The sequence below is a fragment of the Prionailurus bengalensis genome, chromosome A2 (genome assembly GCF_016509475.1).
Source record: "Prionailurus bengalensis isolate Pbe53 chromosome A2, Fcat_Pben_1.1_paternal_pri, whole genome shotgun sequence".
Lineage (NCBI taxonomy): Eukaryota > Metazoa > Chordata > Mammalia > Carnivora > Felidae > Prionailurus > Prionailurus bengalensis.
Window position 1 is genome coordinate 155312027 of NC_057348.1, and position 19156 is coordinate 155331182.

Consider the following 19156-nt stretch of genomic DNA (forward strand, 5'->3'; position numbering starts at 1 on the left):
CTTTCAGTGTATGTGTGTGTATATAGATATTTCTTCCTTTCTCCCTTCCTTCCTTGACTGGCAGCTGTTTATTCATCACACATATACACGCACTTCACAGTCCAGAGGAGGAGAACAATCCAGACCACATGCCAGTTGTACTTGGGAGCAGAGGGAGCCCACGGGGGCTGTGGGAGGCAGGCTTTATGGGAACCAGCAATGGAGTGCTCTCTGATCCCCACAGGAGAATATGTCTTGTTCGAAGGTATCTTTTCTTTAGGTCTTTTTTTTTCTTATTCTTATCATTAGTGTTCATAATCATTATTCCATAGCTGGGAGCAGACAGAATGTACAGTTTCATATCTTGCTTTTTGCAACATCATTTTTATGGCTCCATAGTAGCCCATAATGTGAGTATGCAACAGTTTATTTAACTATTTGCCAATTATTGGGATGGTTTAAGTTGTTGGCAGTTTTCACAGAGGGGTTTTGAATGTCTGCAGTGCACTTCTTACATAGAAGGATCTGTTTGGTCAGCTTATAACATTTGGAAATTAATACTTCACTAGGGAATACTTGCACATGGCTTTTATTCCTCAAATTAATTTACTCTATAGAAATAGGGAGGCTTCAATAAAGGAAGCTAGTGCCTGGCTTTGTCTGTCTCCACATGCCCACAAATACCCTAAGCTACTGTAAATTTATATGTGTATACTTACTCATGACATCTGTTTAACATACATGTTTTTCAGCATGACAGATGATCCCTGACGAGTGCTAAAAGTTGGGTGAATTATGTGTACGTGTTATTATTTATTTTGGGTTTTGCCACAAATCAAGGTAAATTGATCATTTACGTGTTGTAAAAAGGAGAGCGGCATATCTTTCGGCTGAGGATTGGCAGAACTTCCCGAAGGTTTGACAGCAGAGCTGCAGGTGGGCATCTGGACACAGAGATGGGGCAGGCGCCCTCTTCGTGGGCTGAGCAGAGACCAGGAGAGCAGAGAGCATCCTCCAGAAAGGGCGAGCCCCTCCCATGGCCATGGCACAGAGCGCACAAAAGAGGGAAGCCAGGAAAGAGATTGTGCCAGCAATGAGGGTCAGATCTGAAGAGCCTGAAGCTCGGCCTTACATGTGGCCTTTACTCAGTCCATGGGAGGCATTCACAGCTTTGAGCACGGGGGTGAGAGAGTTTTGCTTTAGAAGAATTAACCTGGCAGTGGTGCAGGACCCAGATTGGAGAAGAGAAACCCTGGAAGGAAGGACTTGGGCTTCTCGGGGGATGTTTCAGCAAGGAGAAAGAGTGCTGATGCTGATTGGGGTCCCATGAGGGGCCAGAGGCACTGTGCGTGGTATTTTGTGTCAATCCTCTCATCTTTTCACCTATACTTAGAGAGGGGGAATCAAGGCTTGCCGAAGGTCATGTGGGCAGAAAGTTATTGGAGCCAGATGTCAACCTGAATACTGAAGTTCAGGCTCATTTGACTACACCAGTGGTGAGGTAAGGAGGGCCAGGGCCAGGACAAGGCAGTGGGGATAGAAGGGATGGGATGTAGGCGTGAATTATCATGGAGGCAAAATCTGGTGCACTTAGCAACTGGTCAAAGTGAAGAGGTCAAGGAAGGAGGAGGATTCAAAATGGCGCTGAGCTTTGGGTCCTGAGGATGGCAGTGCCATTGGCGCCAGTAGAGGAGCGCTTTGAGAGTGAAGATGAGGAGTTGGGTGTTATGGGTTCTGAATTAGACACATAAGCAGACCACCCTTGTCAACATGTCCAGAAAGTTGTGAGGCATATGGAGCCCAGGAGAAAGGTCTGTGCTGCTGATCTGCAGTTAATAGAAATCAGATTAGTAGAGATTTAGCTCTAATTTGGGCAGGTTACAAATATATTTGAATGCCACCAAAGTAAAATTTAATATTATAAATTCAGATAAATCTAAAGGCTCATCGTTCAATAAAAAGAATACTTTAAATTCTTGGGTGATTCATAAGGTCCCAGAGCCAGAAGGAGCCAGACTTCAGCTTCCTTCCATTTCCAAAATATTGAGTCTTCTTGTCCTGTGCTCTCAGATTCTTGTGAGCAGGAAGAACAATGAGTACCTTGTTTCTAACCTGCTCAAGAACATCTAGATGGTTCTGCCAGGAGAATCCCTTCTACTCAGACCAGCAAGGTCCAGCCCAGGGTCCAGGAGGGTCCCCCCAAACCCTGCATCTAAATCCTACAAGCACAGAAGACCCTGACTCTTTTCCCCTTTCCAGTGACAAGGACAGTATTCCCAGAAGGCAGAAATGGATCTGTAACTTAAGATTTGTTCTGCTGTTGGGTATGAGGACACAGGGAGTCCACAGACCTGATGAGCTAGCAGCAGATAAACAACTTGGCTACTTTTTCTATAGCAATCATTTGAGAGTAGGAAAGGCTAGGTGTCAGAAGATAAACATCTTGCCTTAAATATTTTATCCATCATGCTTTAAAAAACATCCATGATCCATTTGTTTTTTTCTAACTCGGAAGTAAATCAAACATACCAATTCCTCCAGGAGAACCAAACAAAGTTTCTACCCAATGTTTCCCATCTTGTTCTGAGTGTTCACATACCTGCCAATGACCCTGGCCTCATTAGTGAGCACCTTGCTGGAACAGGCTTCGATAGCCTGTCCCAGAACAAAGGCAATGTTGAGGGCGGAGGGAGAGAAAGGCACACATGGGGCCAAAGGGGTGGGCATGCTTGTCTCTTGTAGAACCAGACACAAAGTACATAACAAGCATTTACTTAACAAAAGGCCCACCAGCCAAACACTGGCAAAATTCAAAAGTGACTGACTGCACATGAAGCATGAAAAATGTTTCCAGTCACATGAGACACTTCAGGCTTAGAAAGCAAACCACACAAAATGGAAAACATTTGAAAACATAAAAGTGAAGCCATTAAGCATCACTTTTCAACAAAACCAATAGAAAAGGCTTTCTCATTGACTGGCTCTAAGTGAGCTGTCAACAGTGCCTGGCATGTAATAAGTGATGAATAAATATCAGTTCCTTTCTCTCTCGCTAGCTCATCTTCCAGGAGAGACACTGTGGGTTCCAACTCACTTGTGTATCTACTGAAGGGAATAGACTCATTCCTTCACTCTGTGGAGCTTTAGAACTCCTCATATGTATTAGATGTTGTGAGAGACAAAAAGAAGAAGTAATGCTGTCTCGTTTTTCCAAGTGGTTGAATGACTCTACAAGGCACTGCAGACAGGAGAGAAAATCCAAGGCTTTATGGACCAGCAGCCTTCTCGAAGGAAAACTTGTGTCTTACCCGTATTTGCAAAGTAATACCTCGGTAAGAGATGGAGCTCCACAAAGGATGACCAAATGAATGAGTCCATGAATGAATGAATGTCCAGTAAGTGTGAGGTCCAGCCCACAAGTATGCTACATGATGGGCTCTTCCTACAGAATGGGCAATTCTGGGCAGAAGTACTTAAGGGGATGGGGTCTGAGCTGAGCCCTGAGTGACTTTGGAAAGGGAAGGTGTTTTTACTGATACTCACCCTCTTTCTAACCCTCCTCCCAGCTACCAAATTTCATCGTGTTTCTTAATGCCTTCTATTGCATGTACATGTGTGGGTGTGAGTGTATATTGTCTGTTTCCAGCACTTACTTGGTGCTCTCCTCTAAGTAATATACAAATACAATCCTCACAACAGTCTTTGAGGTAGGTACTATTCTTATCCCTGCCCACAGAAGAGGAAACTGAGGCACAGAGATGGTAAAGTCGCACAGCTAGTAAGTAGTAGCTCTGGAGTTCAAGCCCAGGTAGTCTGACGCCCCATATTCAGTGCTTTTCACCACCAGGCTCTGCTGTCCACGTTTGTCAAGTGGGATCAGTGACTTCCCTGAGTGTGTGAGCGTCTGACCTTTGGGTTTGGATAAAATGCAGAGCATGTGAAAGGGTATTGTCTCAGGTATCTTCAAGTTGATTCCCTCTGCTAATTCTTCCTCCTCTACATAGAAACATACTCAGTCTTGCATTTTTCAATGAAAGAAAAGTCCTCACTCTATGTTCTACCCTGTCACTCGGTCTCCCTCCTCTTTTCGACGGTCAGCCTACTTGAAAGCACAGCATCTAAGTGACTTTTATTCCTTGCCTCCCATTCATTTCTAGTAACTCAATGAGACTGACTTCCATTAAAGAGCTTTTGCCAAGATCGGGAGGGACCTAGTTATAAATCTAGTAAGCTCCATGTGGAACAGACCGTCCCGATTTTATGAACCACTGTGTTCCCTGTTGCTAGCACAATGCCTGGCACGGAGTGGGTGCTCAGAAAATCTTTGCTGAATCTTTGTTTTATGGCATTATGTCTTATTTGATCTCAACAACATGAGCCATCATTGAAACTCTTTCTTCCCTTCACTTCCGTGATGTCGCTCGTGCTGGATTTTGCCTGATCCTATTGGGCCATCCATTCTCATTCTTCTCTCCCTCTTCTCATCTCTTAAATATTGGTCTTCAAATTCTATCCTTAGCCGCCTTCTCACTTTTATACACCTATCTTGGGAGAGCAGGCATTCAATCCTACAGCTTTACATGGTCCTCATATCACTATCTCAAATAGTAGTTTCTTTCCCAGGCACGAGACCCATATATCCGGTGCCATAATGGACATTTCCAATTACATCTCTGTTAGGCGTGTAACAGACTGAACTTCACTTCCTTCTTTTCTAAGACCTGTTCTTCCCATCCTTCCTCCCATTTTCCCCTCCAAAAAGTAAAGAAGAAGTAAATCCAAGCAGAGAAGCAACACTCTATGCCTTTTCTTTTATTCTGTTTTTTGGTCAATGACCTCACCATTTCCCATCATCCAAGTCAGAAGCCTGGGAGTTGCCAGCAACTTACCCCTCTCCATGCTTCTCACACTCCATCACCAATTTCTATCAATTCTGCTGCTTTCCGCCCCCCCCCCCCTAAATTCTAAGAGAACTTAGCTGGTTATAGAAAGTACTTCTTTGTTTCCACATGATCACTAAGATTTATCACGGTGGTTCTAAGTCAGCATGTTGTTATAACTGTGAAAAGAAAAATATGATACAGGATTATATAGACTATGCAGTTTTCTTATTGTTCCTCAAATGTGGTAAACAGATTCCTGCCTCGATGATTTTGCTCCTGTTGTTCCCTCTTCCTGGAATGCTTTTCCCCAGATATCTACCTGTCCATTTCCTCACTTCCTCAGATGTCTGCTTAAATATCACCTAATTAAAAGAGCTTTCCTAATCTCTGTGTGTTAAACAGCAATCTCCACCCCACTGCATCTTGTCCCCTTACCTACTTTATTTTCCTTCATAGCATTGATCTATGTCACATAGACGTGAATGTTTGTGTATAGGTATGTAGTTTGTTTTATGACCTTATATATATATATGACCTGTATATACATGGTTACATACATATATGTCAGGCGCCCAAACATGTATTATTGTTTTAGTATACACACACACACACACACACACACACACACGTGTCTATATGTAAAGTTTGTCTTTCTCCCTGGAAAGTACATTTCAGTAAGCTGGGGACTTAGTTTTGCTCTCTGAATTCAGTTTGGTTGTGGCACATAGCAGCTGCTTGATAAAAATGCATTGAATGAGGGGCACCTGGGTGGCTCAGTCAGTTAAGCATCTACTTCAGCTCAGGCCATGATCTCATGGTTTGTGAGTTTGAGCCCCGCGTTGGGCTTTGTGCTGACAGCTCAGAATCTGGAGCCTGCTTCCAATTCTGTGTCTCTCTCACTCTGCCTCTCCCCTGCTCATGCTCGTTCTCTCTTTCTCTCTCAAAAATAAATAAACATTAAAAAAAAATTTTAATGCATTGAATGAATAAATAAATGCATAGGGGATGACCCCAAAGAGAGAATTTCTGTTGATAGAATTGTTTTCAAGTGGAGGATAAGATAGAACATTAAGGTTTTTTTTCTGCAGAATTCCATTTCTTGACAAGATATTTATTTGCATGAGCTTTAACCATCTGCCGAAGAAGCCTGGGTCACAGCTTCCAAAAACAAGTCAGGCGAGCCACAGAGGAAGGGAAAAGGAGAGGTCAGCCAAGTTCATTTACTCATTACTGACCACCATCAAGCATCTGCTTAACAGGAGAGGACCCTGGGGTGGGGTTTGTGGGGGGAGCTGGTAGAGGCTCTGGGGTCTCATGCCCGGTGACTCCCAGCCTGTGGCAGGTATCATTGATTTAAGATTATTCAGCACTCCTCAAAAATGACTTCCATGATATTAGGTATGTATTCTATATGTATTATTGTTTTAAAAAATTGTTTTGACATTCATTCATTTTTGAGAGACAAAGACAGAGATAGAGCATGAGTGGGGAAGGGGCAGAGAAAGAGGGAGACACAGAATCCAAAGCAGGCTCCAGGCTTTGAGCTATCAGCACAGAGCCCGAAGCGGGGCTCAAACTCACAAACCGTGAGATCGTGACCTGAACCAAAGTTAGACGCTTAACCAACTGAGCCACCCAGGCACCCAAACATGTATTATTGTTTTAATAACTTACTCTTTATTTTTGAGCTGTGCTCTCTCTCTCTCTCTCTCTCTCTCTCTCGATAAGGGCAGGCTGACATATTGCAGAAATGGGGCTGAGAATCACACCTGCTGGAGCAGAATCATCCTTCCCTCCGGGCTCCAGGCAGGAAAGATATTACTGTTCCCATTTCAGAAAGTAGATGGATAAACAGAGAAATTACATGACTCCCTGAAGTAATGAACTACTGGACAGGCTCAGAGGCCAGCTCTGTTCCCAGGGCAGTGCTCACCACTATTCCATGGTTTTTGCTACTCCCAAGCACCCTTTTTTTCTGCCCCACTTTCTGCTTCTGCCGTCCTGTGCACGTGGGCTTTGGGAAACATCTTTGCTTGTATGTGGACAGAGGTGAGCTCACGTTCCTCAGACCCCTTCATTATCATACTTACAAATTAGAAAACAAACTTTCCCTGCACTGCAAGTTTAAAGATTTTTAAGGGGGAAGAAGTTATCGGTCTTGTATTTCCCATGTTGTTTGCAACGACTACTGTGCCCTAAGTCTGGTAAAAACACATTAGATGATACCAACAATGTCCACTAGGTCCGTTGTATCTGTTCCTCAGCCTTGTGGCCTGGCAATGAACATAAGCCATCACTGGCATTTGTGGTAGCGCTTCGAGTTTACAAAGTGCTGTCACGGATCTCATAGGATGCGGTAGGGCACAGTGATTCAAAGCCTGGGTTTTGGAATCTCCCACTTGTAAGCTGCCTGACTTGGGTTGGGCAAGTTACTTATTAGCGCCTCAGTAAAAGAGGAATGATAAACTCATCAGTGTGCTGGGAAGATTAAATGCGGTCGTGTGTAGGAAGTGCTTAGGACATACCTGGCGTAGAAAAAATGCTCATTTTATCATCATCGTTCGTGGGGAAGATATGACTTGTATAAGATTACCTATAACCAATTTAAAGAAAGGCTGCCGTCTACAAATTTATCTTTTTCTCACTGTAGCCTCTTAAGGTCATTCTGTCTGATCTCCCATCCCCATGGCGAGATGACATCTGTGGGAGAGCGCACAGCTTTTTGGGGGTAACGTTCAGGTATGAGTAAACTTTCGTTTGCAGAAATTAAAATGTGAGTCAGACCTGACAGCAGATTTTCAACCTTGTGCCTAGTTTCAGTCTTCTCCCTTTCCTAGCTTGGGTTTGCCCCGCTCTTGGAAACCCACAGTGAGAGGAAAGGTGCGTTCAACCTTGTAGTCTCCTTGTGCCCCCTTGCTGCCCTTGAGCCCTGCTAGTTCTGGCTCCCCCGGGGTTGGGGGAGGAGAAGGGAGGAGGGTGAACGGCGCCTGGGGTCTGGTGCTGGGTGCAATTGCTGTCTGAGTTGATGCCTTGCACGTGGCAGGGCTCTGGTGGCGGCTCTGTCTTCTGGAGGGCACTTTTGTGATTCCTTTGGGGAAGCTTCACAGGGACAGGACGGACATGCACTGTTGTACTGTTGCCTCCCGATACAGGCATGTGCCTTCCAGATGACCCAGTTCCACTTCCTCCTTAGCCCCTAGGCCACCCCCTCCCCCATGGAGACTCTTTCTGTTGTAGTCATCACACCCCTACGGGCAAAATCTTAAATGGAGCCTTTTAAGGAAACCTTACTCCTCATTGGCCTTCACGTGGCCCAGGTAGAAAGCACCGGGTCCTTCCCTAGCCAAACTCTGGATGCGTGGCTTTGTCACCACTCTGTGGCCACAGGTGGCTCTTACCAACCTCCTGCCTCATTTTTTCAGGCTACATGTAGGTACCATCCCGTCTTGGTACATGTAGGTACCTCCAAAGTCTTGGGCCCCTGTGGGCGGCTCTCCGAGTGGTGTTCTCCGTACCCTTTCCTCAGCCTCAAGTGGTGTTGTCAGAGACAGGGGGGAAGGGCGGGTCCTCCTGTTATATGCAGACAGAAGGTGCTGAGCTCTCCACGGGTTGCAGAATAGCCTGGGGCCTCTGGCGGCATGTTTAGCACAGGTCTTCCACCTCTTAGAACAGCGCTGTCCCATAGAAATATACTGCCAACCACACCCCTGATCTTAAATTTTCTTTTAGCCATGTTAAGTGAGTCAGAAGCAGGTAAAATTAATCTCAATAACATTTTATCGAATCCATTTATCACCATGTAATCAATAAAAAACATTATCCCTGCAATATTTGGTGAAAACTCATACTGAGCCTTTGGCGGCTGGTGTGTGTTTTCCACGTGCACGTGCCTCGGTGCAAGGACTCAGTAGGAGCTTCAGGTATTCGTGTGACTGGTGGCTACCATGCTGGACAAGCCAGGTTTAGAAGATGGAGGGAGGGGGCTCATCACCTGTTGTTCTCAGCCATGACGCCTCAGAACTAAGAGTTAAGTTGGGACCTGTACGGTGCACCCAGCCCGTACGTGGAGAACCAGGTCTCAAATGCAGGTCTTCTAACATAACGTTTGGTGTTTTTGTTCATTTGTTAATTTTGTTCTGCCACCGTGCTGTTCAGGTACTGCTGTGCTTTGTTCCTGGGGATCTCAGGAGTTAGAGGGACATTTTGGGGTAAGGAGATGACTGTAGACGTTTGTGTGAGTCTTTAGAGGTTCTGGGGTAACTCCGGCGTGGGCAATGACATCGTAGAGCCCATTCCTGACAATCGGCTCCCGCTGGCCTGTGCTGGGGCTGCTGAGTGAGGGAAGCTCTGTCCTCTGGTGGCGGATGTTTCCGCAGTCCACACCATTAGCCAGAGAGGAGCATAGCAGGTCTTTAAATTTCACCATGAAAAGAGAAACAAGAGCGGTGCCTGGGTGGCTCCGTCGGTTAAGTGTGTGACTCTTGATCTCAGCTCAGGTCTTGATCTCAGGGTCATTGAGTTCAAGCCCCACATTGGGCTCCACACTGGGAATGGAGCCTACTTAAAAAAATAAATAAGTAACAATTAAAAAATAAAAAGAAACCAGAAACTATTTCATGGTAGTCTGTCTTTGAAAAGGCGGGACTCATCAGAAGGCATCTGTGGCCAGGCCAGATAGCACTATCTTTTGTGATAGTTCGGATTGGGGCAGGTGGCCTCGTTATTTGGACCTAGAACTTTAAAAACGGTGAAGTTCAAATCTTCCAAAGAATTCAACATCTGATAGTTAAAATACACCTTCCCATTGCAGAAAAGAAACAAAATCCAAAAGATCACAAGCCAGAAAGTGTTGAGGAGGTCACCTAGAGGACATGACCACTGGTTGACCCATTTGCTGGACCCTGGCCCTCAGAGGCTTCTGATCTGTCCTCTGTCCTTGGGACAGTGGGTTCTAATTGCCTTTCCTGCTCCCAGAGGCTGCTGTAAGGACACAGCCTGAAGATAGTCGGTGATGTGGTGTTGAGACCATCTGGATGGTAGATGTGACTGAACCCAGTTAAAGCCTCTACATGAACTTGTAAGATTTGATGGGCAAGTGTGGAGGTCGGCTCATCTTGTGCGGCCAAGACCAGCCTCGTCAGTAAGTTCCTTTGCTTCTGAAACTTGTCACCTACCAACACGGAGGGGCTGTCTTTCTCTTCAGTCTCTCCCCACCCTCTGCACATGGGGGCAGGTTTCAGATTTCACCCAGGAAGCTCCCGCAGAAGTTGCAGGCCTACAGAAATTCTCCCTGTTGTCATCTCGTGTACTTCCTTGCACTTCCCATGTAGGTGTGCCTGCTCAATGCACATGGGCACACACCTGCACTGTAGGGGTCATATGGAATAAGTGGATCTGTGTGTTATTTTTCATCTAATGGTCTATTATGAACTTGCCCTCGTCATTGACATTCTTCAAAAGAATAATTTGTAATAGCCAAATCATATTCCATTGCATTCCTATTGAATGTTAAATTCTCTTCTGGGGTCTGAAGTGGCACCGAATCTGAAAAGGTCTGAGAAGTGGAAAGGGCACAGGCAGACTGGGGACCTTTCCCAGACCTGCCTCTTCCTAGCTGGTGACCTTGGTCTTTGTGTCACTGGTTGAAATTCCCTTGTCTTGAGTTCTAAGTCTACGAAATGAGAAAAATAGCATCTACCTTACAGAGCCAATCAGAGGCTTAATGGACGTGCCCTGTGTAAATTACACAACCCGCTGCAGGCACATAGTAAATGCGCAATGAACGTTCATGCCCATTTATCGTCCCCAGGCTATTCATGTTCTTTGTCATTAGCCCATTCTCCGGTGCCTGCAGCATTTCTCTGGAGAGATAGTACCCTGTAAGCTGCCTGTGTGCTTTAAAGCTTGCATCTTCTGACTGCTTTGTGGGGACTCTCTAGGGACACATGCACGTATCACTGTCAGTGACACGTGATATAGAGAGGAAGAGACATGGGAGCTTCTCAAGATGGAATGGCGGATTGTACTGGTCTAGCTCATCACTCACAGTAGGAAGACCCTGGGGACAGAGGGCCAGGTGCTGAGCTGGTCTCCCCAGGTGTGTTTGCTTGGCTAAGTTGAATTCCCTTTTTGTCATTCCCTTCTGTTGTTTCTGCTGTTGATGTACCGGTGGGACTACAGGGAGAAGGGAGTCTTGTGATTTTTTTTTTTTTTTTTTTTTTTTTTTTTTTGGTGTGGGACTCTGCTTCTCACTTCTGGGCTTTCTCCCCCTTCAGCCTTCTCTTCCAGACACTTGGTTTAGCTGCTGACCCAGCTCTCATCAGGCGAGTACACATTTTGCAATTTGCTTCCCATTGTTTTGACGATGGATGTGATTTGTATATGGCATCATCACATAATATCCCTATTTATGGCAGCTCTCTGATCCGGAGGTAGGGGTGAGGAGGAGGAAGCTTCAAGCCTGTCTTCTGACCCAGAAACCACCTCTTGGTTCTACAGCAACTACCTTTCCCTCCCCACGATCTCTTCCTGACTTGGGGGTCGGTGTGGAAAGGTCTATGGGGTTCTAACCTGTGGGGTATTATGTGTCATTAAACTCTGTGGTAAGGAGCCCCCCATACTGCACGGCTCTCTGTGATCTGGAACCTGGATATACACTGATGTTTTGTTTGTATGCAATAAACAACTGTATTGGATTGTTAAGTGATAGTTACTTTTGGCGTTTAAAAATAAGATTGGAGGAGAGAGAAATTGGCTGCAAATCCCAGCGACATATGAGTCACCAAAGCGTGTTGAATTGGGCAGGTACATCCTCCTCGCCCTGCTTTATTCTGTGGTGCGCTCAGTTTTAGTAACCATTGCAGGGTGGGATGGTGATCTCATTTAGCCAACATTTATTGAGCACCTGTTTATGTCAGGCAATGTGCCGGGGACGGGAAGGACAAAAAACAAAAACGAAAAAACCCAGACGTGAGCACAGCCCTGAACAAGCTTGAATTTACTGGAAGGATTACAATAAGGCATGTGGGAAGAGCCCAGGCACCGAACACCAGCGTCTGCTGAAGTGTCCCATGCGTTTGCTTGTTGGCGACACCTTTGGGGATGAGGAGGAGCTTGCCAGGCGGAGTGTGGGGGCAGCCACGCTGGCAGAGAGCACTGTGCCCTCAGGGAAAGGGGGGAAAACGCCAGGCCTTTCTGGAACTCAGACCGCTGGGTTTCGAGCCCAGGGGGCCTTGGAGAAAGGTGGAGATGCAGGGACAGGCAGAGGGCAGTTCTGAAGGGCCTTTCAGGGATCGGAGCAAGTCAAACCTGAGAGCTATTTTGTTTTCACGTAAAAATTACTTTTTATTAAGTGTGGTTTTGAGAGAGAGAGAAAGAGGGTGAGCAGGGGAGGGGCGGAGAGAGAGGAAGAGAGAGGGAATCCCAAGCAGGCTCCGCACCAGCAGTGCAGAGCCCGACGTGGGGTTCCAACCCACAAACCATGAGATCACGACATGAGCCGAAATCAAGAGTTGGACGGAAGTGTAACCAACTGAGCCAGCCAGGCGCACCGCCCCCCCCCCCCCCCCCGCCAAAGTATTCTTTAAATATAACAACATTATGCTGAGTCAACTTATACTCTAAGAGAAAACTGTAGGCAAAGTCCCCATTAGCTGCTTCTGTTTTATTTTTCATTACCTCTACAGCAGAGTTGTGGTCTAGCCTGTGTCTGTCCCTTCCAGTCAGCCAAGTGCTCACTGGGACAGCCCCAGGTTCAAACAGCCTCCAGGGCCAGCAGCACCCTGCTGTGAGCTGCCGCAGCCCTCCCGCAGTTTGGTCCATGCTCTGGGGTGGATGCCTATCAGTATTAATAAAAAAGAAAAATAGGGGCTCCTGGTCGGCTCAGCCAGTTAAGCATCCAACCTCGGCTCAGGTCATGATCTCACGGCTCGTGGGTTTGAGCCCCGAATCGGGCTCTGCACTGACAGCTCAGAACCTGGAGCCTGCTTCCAATTCTGTGTCTCCCTCTCGTGCTCTGCCCCTCCCCTGCTCACTGTCTCACTCTCTCTCAAAAATAAACAAACATTGAAAAAAATCTTTTATTTATTTGTTTTTTTATTTTCTTTTAATTAAGAAAACAGAAAAGAAAACGAAAGCCTTCCCCTCAGCTTTTCTAGGTACCTTAGAGGCATAAGAACAGATTCCAGGAGGCTGTTCCCTCTGGGTACCCAGTGTTTAACTAGGGGCTAACCCCAACTTGTTACTCGGCCCATTTTATGCTTCCATACCACAAATGCAAGAGACCGGGAGCATGAAAAGAGGGACCCACTGTCAGTGACGTCCCTCTCTATTCACACCTGTGTAGCTCTAGCGTTGTGCCAGGTACTGTTCTAAGCAGTTGACACATATTAACTGATTTAATCCTCTTAAAAACCCTTTAAAGCAAGTTCTGTCCTAACCTCCACTCACAAATGTGGAGACCGCGATCCAGAGACAGAGGCTAACTGCTCAAGCTCGCACGGCCAGGATGTGGCAGGGTAGTATTTGGAACCAGGCAGCCTGGTTCCCAGAATCCGTGCTTCCCTCCCCAGCTGTCACATCTCTGTGTGGCTACCCAGAGCCAGACCCCCACTTCAGAGATGGTTGCTGTGCCGTAATTGGTTCCTGGAATATTCCTTCTCATTTGAATCCATTTGTCCTGAGTTAATCCCACGGCTGGCATGTTCATTGCCAAGTCTCTATCTCTGTCTCTGTCTCTGTCTCTCTCCCTCCACCCCCTCCCTCCCTCTCTTTCTTGCCTGCCCCCCCCCCCCCCCCCCGCCTCTCTCTCCTCCTAGACTGATCCCTTGGGGCAAAAACACTTGAGTTTTGGCCTCACCATCTTGCTCTACCTTCCAGTTCCTGTGACCTTAAACCCCACGGGACTGATGAATTCGTAAATGGATGACTAGCCACCCACCCTCTTCCACCCTTGCAGCCAGGGCGATGTGGCTGCATGATCATATCCTATCATGCAGAAGGCAGAGCTTCCAGCAAAGAAGGCTAAACCCATGTGGCCTGCAGAGGACCGTGGCCTTGCTGCTCACTCCACACCATGGTCTCTGGAGCCATTAATACAGTGTCCCCGCGCCCCCCCCCCCCCCACATCTCCATTCTACCATCCCTGAGGGTCTGACGCATACTTACCCTCACCATTTCTTTTTTTTTTTAATGAGGAAAAAAATTACAATCATCATCATTTTTCTGTCTTTAAAGAGCAAATAGAAAGAGATGCAGAGCCCATATATATTTTCCTTCTCTAAGTGGTATTTATTTAAATGCAGATATCCTGGTTTCCCGTGTAGAGTTGCGAGCAATACCTTTCAATTTAAATGTTAATAGGAGTGTAAAACTTCAAAATCAAATTTTTTCTGTGAGGGAGAACTGCTTTTTCTGGTCTGTTTAATGGTCCTCCTGGCCTTTCGTCCTCCACCCTCCCTCATTATCTACCCCCTTCTGCCCAGCCTTTGCACTGCACAGAACTAAATTCCTTCTCTAAAAAGTTTAGAATGCACCTTTCTCATTTCAAAACTTAGAACGCGAAACATTAGGGTCACTGAATACAGATGATGGGCTCAAACCCAAAAGGATTCGTGAGATGATTTTTCTTTATCTCTGCTTTGGCTGGCAGAGTCCGACTCATCATCCCGGGTTCTTTAAGGGGATTTATTCTTAGACCAGCTTCGCATAATATTTTAACGAGGCTTCGGATACCCGAGTGAGGTGTGTCCCCTTTTCTTTCTAAGAAGGCAGGAAGAAACGGGGAACGAAATACAAGCTACGTAAGTATCTGGGTGCAGGGTACTGCTTTGGGACAGTGAGCAGTCACGGAGAATAAAAAAGACAGTTTCTTCCTCCCCAGGAGATAAAATTGGCACATAGGGTAGGTGCAGATGGGCAGGAAGGGGGCCGTCTTCTGCACGTGGGTCGTTCCACAGGCAGAGTGGTCCTCGGGATTTACTCAACCACAAACAGAAAGCAACCAAGGCAAAGACAATGGAAGTCATGAGTGTTGCCTTTAAGTTGAGGTACTGTAAGCTTAATTCCCTTCCTAAGGACCTCATGGACCGAATTTTGCATATGAATGTGATGCCCGGCTTCATCTTCCTTTTCTTTATTTTCTGGTTCCTTCATTTTCTCATTAATTATTTTTATCCTGGTTACACTGTGCGTGTGTTCTAAGCCTCCTCGAGTCTTTTTCTTAGGAACAGGATAGGATTGGTAATACATAAGTTGGAATTGATTTTATAATAAAAATTTCAGTGACTTTGATTCTGTTATTTTAAGGTGCTGTATTCTCCAGATAGTTCTTTTTGATGGACTCCTTCCTGTTCTTATTTCATGGAGGCCAAATACGTTTCATGTCTTGCCTCTCTGGGAATATTAATAATAATTTTGAGTTATTGCCTCTTCTCTGTGCAGCTTGTTTCCTAAAGTTCCTTTGCTCCCAGGTTATATGTACGTGGTTGGTGCTGGGTCAGCAGGTGACCCTGCCAAAGCTGTCTGGAAGCACAGAGTGGGTGGCGGGCTTGTCCATGGGACGCTCCCTTGCACAGTGGTCAGAGGGGCTTCCTGTCGGGCTCCTCCAGTGCTGAGTGTCTATCTAGGTCTTTCCTCTTGGGCTGGTCATCCCTGGAGAGACCTCTCCCAGCCCCCAGGCTGGACGGCAGAGGCCAGGCAGTCAGCTTCCGGGAGCTGAGGAGAAGGGGGCTAGGGTCCCAAGGGCAAGGATACAACATTCTGTATGTGAATGGTCACTTCATCACCTATGTGGGATGGCCCTCACCGAGCCTGTCAACCGCCAGTGCTAAGCACCCCCACTCCAGGGAAAGGGAAGGGGAGGGGGGTCCCCTAGTGTCACAGAATGGATGAGGGATCGAGGGATCTAGTTCCATCTCAGACAACTTCCACCAAATCCTGCTTTTATTTATGTTCTCCCCCTGTGGGTAACTAACTGATCCAAAGGAACCTGTGGGTGCCAGTTCACGAGACTTCGGGGAACTCCGAGGTTGGTTTTCTGCTTCAACGCTGCTGCCTCCAGTTTGGCTCCAGCCAAGTGCACCGTCCGCCAGCTTTGCTGCTTCCAGTCCTGTGTGTTGTCATTTCTTCTCTTTTCCCATCCATGTGGATTCCTATCTTTGAAAAAAAAAATCCCAGACCTATAGTTCTCCCTTTATTTGGGAGGAAGAAATGCTCAGTATGTTCTTTAACTGCATTATTAATTTTCTTTTCCCACACAGCTCACTTTTCCTTTATTTCACTGGTTTGTCAATAAATTCTTTAACTTCTTTAGGAGCACCTGGGTGGCTCAATAGGTTGAGCATCTGACTTGTGATTTTGGCTCAGGTCACGATCTCAGGTTCGTGGCATCGAGCCCCACGTGGGTCTCTGTGCTGACAGCTTGGAGCCTGCTTGGGATATTCTCTCTCTCTCTCTCTCTCTCTCTCTCTCCCTCTCCCTCTCCCTCCCTCTCCCTCTCCCTCTCCCTCTCCCTCTCCCTCTCCCTCTCCCTCTCCCTCTCCCTCTCCCTCTCCCTCCCTCTCCCTCTCCCTCTCCCTCCCTCTCCCTCTCCCTCTCCCTCTCCCTCTCCCTCTCCCTCTCCCTCTCTCTCTCCTTCTCCCCCTCTCTCCTTCTCCCCCTCTCTCCCTCTCTCTCCCTCTCTCTCCCTCTCTCTCCCTCTCTCTCCCTCTCCCTCCCTCTCTCTCCCTCCCTCTCTCTCTCTTCCTCCCTCCCTCCCTCCCCCTCTCTCTCCCTCTCTCTCCCTCCCTCTCTCTCTCTCCCTCCCTCCCTCCCTCCCTCCCCCTCTCTCTCCCTCTCTCTCCCTCTCTCCCTCCCTCCTACCCTCCCTCCCCTGCTCACTCTGTCAAAATAAATAAATAAACTTTGGATTTTGCTTTCCTTGTCTGTAAAATAGGACTATTTCTTGTCCTGTGTTTGCAAGTTGTTGATGCAGCTGCCCTGAATTACTACGTGGGTCTGAGAACGAAATAACCAAACACACGTGCATGGCTCTGGCAAAATCAGACTCAAGGGGTGACGGTAAAAATCCTCCCGGTCGGTGAAAATACTCAGGCCCGACCTCTGGTCTTCATCCTGCTTTTCCAGATCAGCAGCTTAGCACGGCCCTCCCTCGGCTTTGGCTGACAGAGTGCACCTAATCCGTGCTAGAGGGCCACAACCCCCCCCCCCCCCCCCCCGGGCCTGGGACACAGATGACTGTTACCTGTCTCTGGACTTTTACAAGAGAAATGATTTTCCCGTGTCCCTGCCATTGTGCCTTTTCCTGTAAGTTAAACACTTTGCTTTCCTCCACCAACCATGATAGCCTTCCCTATTTCTCCGATTCGCATTTCCTTTTCCTGCCCAGACCAGTTTTCCGTCTCTGGCCCGGGGAGGTGGGGGGGGGGAGACACCTTACCGGACACATCGTCCACTTAATCCCCCAGGCAATCTCCCGTGGATCTGCAGGGGCTGAGGCTCAGTAAGGCTTCTCCGTGAGCAAGGCCAAGTGCAGTGGGAGGGGCCAGGTGGTTTCAGCAGTGCTGTCCATCTCTGATGTTGCCAAAGGAACCAAGATCTTAGAAGCCCTTCATGCCCTGAAAAGGGGCATAGAGTGAAATTTCCTGATCTAAGGGGGTGTAAGCCTACTTTAATCCAAAAGTACCCCGAGCTCTCCTCCGCCGCTCTCACCGCCTCCTTGCCCTTGACCACAGTGGAGAGTGGATGCAGCACTTCCGGGAGTCCGTCCAAATGGACTCACACATCAAGGAATGCTCTTCTCCACCTAGGAGGCAGCTCCGGCCTGGCTCACGCAGGGTCTGGGGCGGCGCCTGAGGAAGAAGGGCTGAGACAGGTGGCAGGACGATCAGGGCAGTTAGATCACGGGGTACGAGGTGGTGCCTGTGCAGCTGGCAAGACTGTGCCTCCCTCCTCACCTCAAGCTGGCTGTGGGTGCCCGCGCACCAAGCGGGGAGCCGGCTCGTGAAGCGGGGTGCACGTCTGAGTGCCGCGATCGAGTGATGCCCTCCGTGCAGCTTCCTGGGACACCGTGGTGATCGGAGCCATCTGTAGTGTGGCATGATGTTGAGGCATTGCTGGCAGTTCACATACGTGACCGGAACGGGCATTACTTCTACCCGGTGCGGCAGGCATCCCGGGTCGGGCAGGGGAGGACAGAGGAGGACGGGTAGAGCAGGAACGGGCTCCGTGGGTGGATTTCTGCCTCTGTAACAGGGTCCTGTCCTGCCCCTTGTGCGAGCTGCTTTCCTTTGCCCCTCCCTCCCCGCCTCCAGCCAGCCTCCTGGGGGGGCTGCCAGGGTCTCATCCTCCGTGTCAGGTCAGGGAGCGTGGACCAAATCCCTCTTCCGAGGGGAGAGGCCAGGGTCTCTCTAGCCTGACTGTGCCAGGATCTGCCGTAGCTCCCGATGGGGGTGACTGGAGTGACAGAGGAACAGAGCGGGCAGGGCGCCCTCGCGGCGCATGGAGACCTGCCAGGCATTTGTAGGCATGAGGCGAGATCACCCTGTGCTTCCACGGGTGTGGATGTGGTTAGCTATCAGGTGCCCTCACTTCCACTCCCAGTCTCCCCCTCCCTGAGAGGGAGGAGTGCCCATGGGGCCCTCCAGGCTGTCCTGGCAAGCCCCGGGGCAGAGGCTGGGCAGATGGCTTGCTCCTGTTTGGAGCCCCATTGGTGGGGCTGGGGCTGGCAGATGGGCTTTGCACAAACTGCAGAGGTAGGCAGGGAGCGGCAGGCTGGCAAGGCTGGGGCAGGGTGGAGGGAGTCAAGGACTAGCAGCGAGGAGGTAAGGAGGAGGAGGGAGGTAAGAAGGCTGGACGCCAGGGAGGGAGCGTGAGGCTGGTGGGGATGCCCTGGAGGGCAGTGGAGAGAGCCGGGAGGAAGGCGCACCTAGCAAGAGGCTGACATGTGACAGTATCTCTGCCCTCTCCCTTCCACTAACAACACCGCCTTTCCAGACGGCCCTCCTCGCCGTACCCGCATCGGCTTTGGGCGGTGGGGTCAGCGAGGCATGGAACGGGGAAAGGCCGGACCTAGAAAGCTGGGCTGACCTGGGGTCCACGGGAGCTGAAGAGGCCTGCTCAGGGGCTCGGTCTGAGAGCAGCAAGTTTGGCTCTCCGCCCTGCAGCCCCACGTGCAGGGAAAGCTGAGCCCCTGCCGGCTGGCTTAGAGGGAAGGAACAGGACACCAGCAGCAGCTTCCTCCTCGCACTGGACCTCCTGGAGAGCCCCGTCAGCCCTGGAGGGAAGAGAGGGAGCAC

The 19156-nt window shown here is 48.5% G+C and overlaps 1 protein-coding gene and 1 long non-coding RNA gene across 2 annotated transcripts in view; one reads left to right on the forward strand and one right to left on the reverse strand.

Moving 5' to 3' along the window:
* The window catches only part of TMEM178B (transmembrane protein 178B), a 363493-nt gene that overhangs the window by 306842 nt on the left and 37495 nt on the right, over positions 1–19156 (forward strand). The gene's annotated exons all lie outside the window — the stretch shown is intronic.
* LOC122488410 lies at positions 14128–18387 on the reverse strand. The gene is made up of 2 exons (XR_006298609.1): positions 17299–18387; positions 14128–16016 (listed from the first exon to the last, which is right to left on the reverse strand). It is a non-coding gene; the product is annotated as an uncharacterized LOC122488410 (long non-coding RNA).